The sequence below is a fragment of the Salvelinus sp. IW2-2015 genome, unplaced genomic scaffold (genome assembly GCF_002910315.2).
Source record: "Salvelinus sp. IW2-2015 unplaced genomic scaffold, ASM291031v2 Un_scaffold4181, whole genome shotgun sequence".
Classification (NCBI taxonomy): domain Eukaryota; kingdom Metazoa; phylum Chordata; class Actinopteri; order Salmoniformes; family Salmonidae; genus Salvelinus; species Salvelinus sp. IW2-2015.
The window spans coordinates 10,668-19,915 of record NW_019945452.1 but is presented as its reverse complement, the minus strand read 5'-3'; the positions used below and the strand labels follow the sequence as shown (position 1 = coordinate 19,915).

General features: G+C 50.6%; 1 long non-coding RNA gene across 1 annotated transcript in view; it reads left to right on the top strand.

The window, feature by feature from the left end:
• The first annotated feature begins 6,396 nt into the window (after positions 1-6,396).
• The window catches only part of LOC112076992 (uncharacterized), an 8,486-nt gene continuing 5,634 nt past the window's right edge, over positions 6,397-9,248 (top strand). The window contains exon 1 of the long non-coding RNA XR_002895306.2: positions 6,397-6,767. This is a non-coding gene — a long non-coding RNA (uncharacterized lncRNA). The remainder of the gene's footprint in view (positions 6,768-9,248) is intronic.

Here is a 9,248-nt window from a genome sequence, read left to right as displayed (position 1 = left end):
CTGTTCTTATGAATGATACAATGCAGAGTACAGCCTGAATAACACAGCCCTCAGCCGTGGTATATTCACCATATACCACAAGGCATTCGCAGAGTACAGCCCTCAGCCGTGGTATATTCACCATATACCACAAGCCCCTGAGGTGCCTTATTGCTATTATAAACTGATTAGCATCATAATTACAACAATAAACAAGTCTATTATAAACTGATTAGCATCATAATGACAACAATAAACAAGTATATTATAACCTGATTAGCATCATAATTACAACAATAAACAAGTCTATTATACACTGATGCCCTCATAATTAGAGCAGTAAAAATAAATGTTTTGTTGTACCCGTGGTATACGGTCTGATATTCCACGGCTGTCAGCCAATCAGAATTCAGGGCTCGAACCACCCAGTTTATAATGTCTGATATACCAACTGCTTTCAGCCAATCAGCATCCAGAAGTGAATAAACTCCAGGTGATCTGTTATGGACTGATCTGTGTAAACATAACTGGTACCGTAGAATCGGGAAGGAATAGGATGTGTGGAATAACGAGCAACAGTAGTTCTGGCGTTTCATCAATGGTTATTTGGACCTGGATTTGCATGTGTTATTTCTGGGGGAGGGAGAGGGCACAGTAATAGTAGTAGTAGTAATAGTAGTAGTAGTAATAGTAGTAGTAGTAATAGTAGTAGTAGTAATAGTAGTAGTAGTAGTAATAGTAGTAGTAGTAATAGTAGTAATAGTAGTAGTAGTAGTAATAGTAATAGTAGTAGTAGTAATAGTAATAGTAGTAATAGTAGTAGTAGTAATAGTAGTAGTAGTAATAGTAGTAATAGTAGTAGTAGTAGTAGTAATAGTAGTAGTAGTAGTAGTAATAGTAGTAGTAGTAATAGTAGTAATAGTGTAGTAGTAGTAGTAGTAAATGTCAGTAATAGTAGTAATAGTAGTAGTAGTAGTAAAGTAATAGTAGTATATAGTAGTAGTAGTAGTAGTAGTAGTAGTAGTAGTAGTAGTAGTAGTAGTGTCCAACAGGATGAATCCAATGGTAACATTGCAGAAAGCCAGTCTAAGCTCACACACACACAGTCGATGCTCCGCAGCCACTAACACACCTCTAGCATCTGAGTACCCAACCCTGGCCTTCCATAACACCGGTTAGCTCTATGCTCCAGTCACTGAGTACCCAACCCTGGCCTTCCATAGCACCGGTTAGCTCTATGCTCCAGTCACTGAGTACCCAACCCTAGCCTTCCATAGCACCGGTTAGCTCTATGCTCCAGTCACTGAGTACCCAACCCTAGCCTTCCATAGCACCGGTTAGCTCTATGGTCCAGTCACTGAGTACCCAACCCTAGCCTTCCATAGCACCGGTTAGCTCTATGGTCCAGTCCCCTGAGTACCAACCCTAGCCTTCCATACACGGTAGCTCTATGGTCCAGTCACTGAGTACCCAACCCTAGCCTTCCATAGCACCGGTTAGCTCTTGGTCCAGTCACTGAGTACCCAACCCTGGCCTTCCATAGCACCGGTTAGGCTCTATGCTCCAGTCACTGATGATACCCAACCTTAGCCTTCCATAGCACCGGTTAGCTCTATGGTCCAGTCACTGAGTACCCAACCCTAGCCTTCCATAGCACCGGTTAGCTCTCTATGGTCCAGTCCCTGAGTACCCAACCCTAGCCTTCCATAGCACCGGTTAGCTCTATGGTCCAGTCACTGAGTACCCAACCCTGGCCTTCCATAGCCCCGGTTAGGCTCTATGCTCCAGTCACTGAGTACCCAACCCTTCCATAGCACTGGTTAGCTCTGTGCTCCAGTCACTGAGTACCCAACCCTGGCCTTCCATAGCACTGCTTAGCTCTATACTCCAGTCACTGAGTACCCAACCCTTCCATAGCACCGGTTAGCTCTATGCTCCAGTCACTGAGTACCCTGCCTTCCATAGCACGGTTGCTCTATGCTCCAGTCACTGAGTACCAATCCATAGCACCGGTTAGCTCTATGTCCAGTCACTGAATACCCAACCTTCCATAGCACTGGTTAGCTCTATGTTCCAGTCACTGAGTACCCAACCCTTCCATAGCACCGGTTAGCTCTATGTTCCAGTCACTGATACCCACCCTTCCATAGCACGGTTAGCTCTATGTTCCAGTCACTGAGTACCAACCCTTCCATAGACACGGTTAGCTCTATGCTCCAGTCATTCGTTGCGTTTCTATTCTGAACATTCCTGTTCTCCACTGTTCTGAGGATCCTCAGTAGAAATGAAGCACATGGCAATATCATCTGAAACATACACACTCAGTGGACAGTTTTATTAGGTACAACAATATAGTCCCGGGTTGGACACCCCTTTGCCAAGAATTTGTTCTAACTGACTTGCCTAGTTAATAATGGCCCGTTCCATCTCATCCCATTATGCTCTATACGGTAGAGGGGTCTGGGGGACTGACCAGGTCGGGGGACTGACCAGGTCTGGGGACTGACCAGGTCTGGAGGACTACCAGGTCTGGGGGACTGACCAGGTCTGGAGGACTGACCAGGTCGGCGGGACTGACCAGGTCTGGGGGACTGACCAGGTCTGGAGGACTGACCAGGTCTGGGGGACTGACCAGGTCTGGAGGACTGACCAGGTCTGGGGGACTGACCAGGTCTGGGGGACTGACCAGGTCTGGGAGGACTGACCAGGTCTGGGGGACTGACCAGGTCTGGAGGACTGACCAGGTCTGGGGACTGACCAGGTTCTGGGAGGACTGACCAGGTCTGGAGGACTTGACCAGGTCTGGGGACTGACCAGGTCTGGGGAGACTGACCAGGTCTGGGGGACTGACCAGGTGGGGGACTGACCAGGTTGGGGGAACTGACCAGGTCGCTGGGGACTGACCAGGTCTGGGGACTGACCAGGTCTGGGGGACTGACCAGGTCTGGGGGACTGGACCAGGTCTGGGGACTGAACCAGTCTGGGGACTGACCAGGTCTGGGGGGGACTGACTCTGCAGGTCTGGGGGACTGACCAGGTCTGGGGGGGACTGACAGGTCTGGGGGGGTGACCAGGTCTGGGGGACTGGACCAGGTCTGGGGGACTGACCAGGTCTGGGGGACTGGACGCAGGTCTGGGGGACTGACCAGGTCCTGGGGGGACTGACCAGGTCTGGGGGGACTGACCAGGTCTGGGGGGGGTGACCAGGTCTGGGGGACTGACCAGGTCTGGGGGACTGACCAGGTCTGGGGGGACTGACCAGGTCTGGGGGACTGACCAGGTCTGGGGGACTGACCAGGTGTTCTGGGGGACTGACCAGGTCTGGGGGGGACTGACCAGGTCTGGGGGGGACTGACCAGGTCTGGGGGACTGACCAGGTCTGGGGGGGGGTGACCAGGTCTGGGGGACTGACCAGGTCTGGGGGACTGACAGGTCTGGGGACTGACCAGGTCTGGGGGCGGACTTGACCAAGGACACTCTAGTAAACTGAACTCCCTGTCATGTTCCAGACTATGTTTTTCCACTCCTCAGTCCAGTGTTGGTGATGTCGTGGCCACTGGAGCCGCTGCTTCCTGTTTTTAACTGATAGGAGTGGAACCCGGGGTGGTCGTCTGCTGCAATAGCCAATCAGTAACAGGGATCGACGAGTTGTGTGTTCAGAGATGTCGTTCTTCACACCACTGTTGTACTGTGCCGTTATTTGTCTGTTTGTGGCCCGCCTGTTAGCTTGTACAATTCTTTGGCATTCTCATTCTCCCTGTTCACGAAAATGGATCGCTACTACAGGCAGTGAGTCACGTGGCCGTGGCTCGCTATATAAATCAGGCAGACAGGCATCGAGGCATTCAATTACTGTTCGATTGTACTTTATAATGGCCAAATGAGTGACCTAAGCGACTTTGAGCCATGGTATGATCGTCGGTGCAAAGCGCTCCGGATTCAGAATCTCAGAAATGGCTTCCATCTCTATTAGAAACAAAGCCAACTGTAGTTTATTCCAACCTGAAGGGAAGGAGATACACTGTATGACCAGGTCAGGGCTCAAAAGGTGTTTGATGGGGGTTGAGGTCAGGGCTCTGTGCAGGCCAGTGAAGTTCTTCCACATCGATCTCACCATTTCTGTATGGACCTTGCTTTGTTGACGTGGGCATTGTCATGCTGAAACAGGAAATGGCCTTCCCCAAACTGTTGCCACAAAGTTGGAAGCACAGAATCTAGAATGTCATTGTATGCTGTAGCATTAAGATTTCCCTTCACTGGAACTAAGGGGCCTGAACCATGAAAAACAGCCCCAGATCATTATTCCTCCTCCACCAAACTTTACAGTTGTCACTTTGCATTGGGGCAGGTAGTGTTCTCCTGGCATCCGCCAAATCCAGATTAGTCCGTTGGACTGCCAGATGGTGAAGCGTGTTTCCACTGCTCCAGTACACGGTGAGCTTTACACCACTCCAGCCGACGCTTGGCATTATGCGTGATGATCTTAGGCTTGTGTGCGGCTGCTCGGCCATGGAAACCCATTTCATGAAGCTCCTGAAGAACAGTTCTCGTGCTGATGTTGCTTCCAGAGGCAGTTTGGAACTCGGTAGTGAGTGTTGCAACCGAAGACAGAGGAGTTTTATGCGCTTCAGCTCTCGGCGGTCCCGTTCTGCGAGCTTGTGCGGCCTACCACTTCGCGGCTGAGCCGTTGTTGCTCCCAGACATTTCCACTTCACAATCACAGCTCTAGCAGGTGCAGAAATTTGGCAAACTGACTTGGCATCCTATGACGAGGCCACTGAAAAAGTCACTGAGCTCTTCAGTAAGGCCATTCTACTGCCAATGTTTGTCTATGGAGATTGCATGACTGTGTGCTTGATTTTATACACCTGTCAGCAACGGTTGTGGCTGAAATAGCCAAATCCATTGCTTTGAAGCGGTGTCCACATACTTTTGTATATATAGTGTATATAGACCAGATATTTGGATGTTTTCCGCCAACTCTGCCAGAAGATGACATCTCTCCTGGCAGAAAGACGAACCTCCAATACATTATTAGTCCACGGTATCCTCCCACTAGGGATGAGAGGAAAAGGGGCTGGACATCACTCTCATTGGGTAACAAATATCTTCCTACCACTAAACTAGCCACTAAAACTGCAGAAAACATGCCTGGTTCCCAGACCAGGACAGAGTAGACTGTCTTTCCCATCTCTCCATGACATATCAGCCACTAAGGATGTTGAACCCTGCGTCTGAAAGGGCACCCTATTCCCTATATAGTGCACTACTTTTCATCAGGGCCCTACTCCCTATATAGTGCACTACTTTTCATCAGGGCCCTATTCCCTATATAGTGCACTACTTTTCATCAGGGCCCTATTCCCTATATAGTGCACTACTTTTCATCGGGCACCTATTCCCTATATAGTGCACTACTTTCATCAGGGCCCTAATAAGGGAAATAGGTGCATTTGGGGGAACCCCCCCCCCCCCCCAAGACGTGTACATTTCTGTCCTATATTCTGGTGACAGGTGGCGGTGCAGTCTGCAGACTGGTTAGTGGCGGTGCGTCTGCAGACTGGTTATGGCGGTGCAGACTGGTTAGAGCGGTGCAGTCTGCAGACTGGTTAGTGGCGGTGCGTCTGCAACTGGTTAGGGCGTGCAGTCTGCAGACTGGTTAGAGGCGGTGCAGACTGGTTAGAGGCGGTGGCAGACTGTTAGGGCGGTGCAGTCTGCAGACTGGTTAGTGGCGGTGCAGTCTGCGATGGTTAGGCGGTGCAGTTGGTTAGAGGCGGTGCAGACTGGTTAGAGGCGGTGCAGTCTGCAGACTGGTTAGTGGCGGTGCAGTCTGCAAGACGGTTAGTGGCGGTGCAGACTGCAGACTGGTTAGAGGCGGTGCAGTCTGCAGATGGTTAAAGGCGGTGCAGTCTGCAGACTGGTAGAGGCGGTGCGTCTGCAGACTGGTTAGAGGCGTGCAGACTGGTTAAGAGGCGGTGCAGTCTGCAGACTGGTTAGAAGGCGGTGCAGACTGGTTAGAGGCGGTGCAGACTGGTTAGAGGCGGTGCGTCTGCAGACTGGTTAGAGGCGGTGCAGTCGCAGACTGGTTAGAGGCGGTGCAGTCTGCAGACTGATTAGAGGCGGTGCAGTCTGCAGACTGGTTAGATGGCGGTGCAGTAGCTGGTTAGCTGGTTGAGCGCGAGTGCAGCTGCAGACTGGTAGTAGGCGGTGCAGTCTGCAGTGGTTAGCGAGCGTGCAGTGGTTAGACTGAGCGGTGCAGTCGCAGACTGGTTAGCGAGGTCGCAGACAGTGGCCGGTGCAGGAGCTGGTGCAGCGTGACACTAAGTGCGAGACTGGTTAAGGGCAGCGGTGACAGTCGCAGACTAGAGCTAGAGGCGGTGCAGCGTGAGACTGATAATGAAAGCTATAGGTAAGCTACACCTCTGTTGTTGTTGCAGAGTAGTGTACCAAACACCACCATTGTGTAAACTTGGCTAGTAATTACAAGAAGAAAATGACCTCTCTCAACACTGTCTTCGTGTATTTTCTAGTCTTTTAAGTGACCTGCTCTCTTCTGATGCTACAGCTTTCAGCTTCTCAAACATGTCTTCTGTTAGGCAAGGCTTGGCATCCCGGCTTCTGTGAGCGGACCATAACAGCTTGTCTTCCTCTCTGTCTGTTTAAACATTTATCTCCTCGGCAGCTCAGAGCCTGCAGAGGAGAGGACCTGTCCTACAGCTGGTTTGGAAGAGGGAGGAAATAACTTGGCATTGCAACATACAGACAGACAGACATCCTGCAACACGTTGGTAATGTATACTGGGTTGTCTCACTACTTGTTCTGCTTTAACTATAGCTAGTCATTAAGTTCAATGTGTAATGTGTTTGAGTAGGTCAGTGAGGGAGGTGTTCTTGTGTTTGAGTAGGTCAGTGAGGGAGGTGTTCTGTGTTTGAGTAGGTCAGTGAGGGAGGTGTTCTGTGTTTGAGTAGGTCAGTGAGGGGGTGTTCGTGTGTTGAGTAGGTCAGTGAGGGAGGTGTTCTGTGTTTGGGGGGGGGGGGGGGTAGACTGATGATTCCTGGACTGTATTCATGTCCAGTCAAGAGTATCAACTTTCTCCTGCCATGTTAGTATAAACAGCTTTGAAAGTGTTTCCTTGTTGTTTTATTTTTGTTAAGAAGCTAATCGTTCATCTGGGATCTTCATTTCCTCTACCCCTTTCTATATCAACAAATGCATTCCTAGTCCTAACTGTCAGCATTAAATCCTATCCAACTGTTCAGTAAGACGTGAAAACACCCACCTATTAAAGCTTTGGTTAAGATGGTTACCTGACAGCTTGGAAAGAGACTGTAAACTCCACAGCCAAACTGTGGAGACTTCATTATTAAGTCTAAAAATGGTTTCATTCAGTCTCATCTCTCCTGTAGATTTTTTTAGTTCAGTAAACTCCCTCCCTCCCCCCCCCTCCCTTCTCCTTCCCCCCCTCCCTCCCTCCTCCCCTCCTCCCTCCCTCCCTCCCTCCTCTCTCTCTCTGTCCCTCCTTCTTCTCTTTTGTTTGTATAGAGTTTCTCGCATGTGAGCCTAGTCCATCCAGAGGGTCACGTAATCACAATGTTTTCCACTTTTCTATCTTCTTGTTCTTTCTACCTTCTCTTCTTCTTTCTTCCTACTCTCTTCTCTTCTTCTTCCCTGCTCTTTCTCTCTCTCTCCTTCTCTTCTCTTCTCCTTCCTTATCTTCTTCCTCCCTTCTCTTCTCCTCTCCCCTGCTCTTTTCTGCTCTCCCTCCTCTCCTTCTTCTCATTCTCTCTCCCTCTTTTCTTTTGATTTCCTCTCCCCTCTCCCCTCTCCCTCCCCTCTCCAATTCCTCCTCCCCTCTCCCCTCCCCCCTTCTCCTGCTCCCGCGGTCCAGGAGACGCCTCCTCCAGTAGTCTCGGCTCTCCCTCTCCCTCCCCTCTCTTCTCCTCTCCCCTTCCTCCCCGTCTCCATATCGTCTCTCCTCTCTCTCCCCCCTCCTCCCATCCACCACTCTCCACCGACGCGTCCCCCCTCCTTCACCACCTCCCTCTCGTCCCCCCTGCACTCCCTCGCCACATCCTCGCATCCTCCCGGCCCTGCAAGCACTCAGCGCTCCCATTCTTCCCCTGCCACCCCCCTCCGCGCCATGACCTCGCCCCCCTCGCTCGGCAATCCTCAAACGCCGCCCCTGCTCCTCCAATCCCTCTCTCCCCTCCCCTTCTCTCTCCCCCCTCTCCTTCTCTCTCCCTCCCTCTCCTTCTCTCTCCCCTCTCCTTTTCTTCTCCTCCCTTCTCTCTCCTCCCTTTCTTCTCCCTGGTGGAAGGAGGGGTTAATGCTTCAGTTCCAGGGCCGGTTTATGAACTGACTGCTGAGGCTGCTTCCCAAATGGCACCCTATTCCTTATTCCTTTATAGTGCACCCTATTCCTTTATAGTGCAACCTATTCCTTATAGTGCAACCTATTCCTCACAAGCATTTTGCTACATCCACAGTAACATCTGCTAAATATGTGTATGTGAGCAATACAATTGGACTTGATTTATAGTGCACCCTAAGGCCAGTAACTACATAGAGCCATGACTACATGGAACCTAGAGCCGTGACTACATGGAACCTAGAGCCGTGACTACATGGAACCTAGAGCCGTGACTTACATGGAACTAGAGCCACGACTACATGGAACCTAGAGCCGTGACTACATGGAACCTAGAGCCGTGACTAACATGGAACCTAGAGCCCGTGATACATGGAACCTAGAAGCAGACAATGAACCTAGAGCCGCGACTAAACATGGAACCTAGAGACGCGACTAACATGGAACCTAGAGCCGTGACTACATGGAACCTAGAGCCGTGACTACAAATGGAACCTAGAGCCGTGACTACATGGAACCTAGAGCCGCGACTAATGGAACCTTAGAGCCCGACTACATGGAACTAGAGCCACGACTACATGGAACCTAGAGCACGAACATGGCTGAGCCCGACTACATAATGGAACCTAGAGCCACGACTACATGGAACCTAGACCACGACCACATGGAACCTGAGCCAGACACATGGAACCTAGAGCCACGACTACATGGAACCTAGAGCCATGACTACAATGGAACCTAGAGCCATGACTACATGGAACCTAGAGCCATGACTACATGGAACCTAGAGCCATGACTACATGGAACCTAGAGCCATGACTACATGGAACCTAGAGCCATGACTACTGGAACCTAGAGCCATGACTACATGGAACCTAGAGCCATGACCCTACATGGACA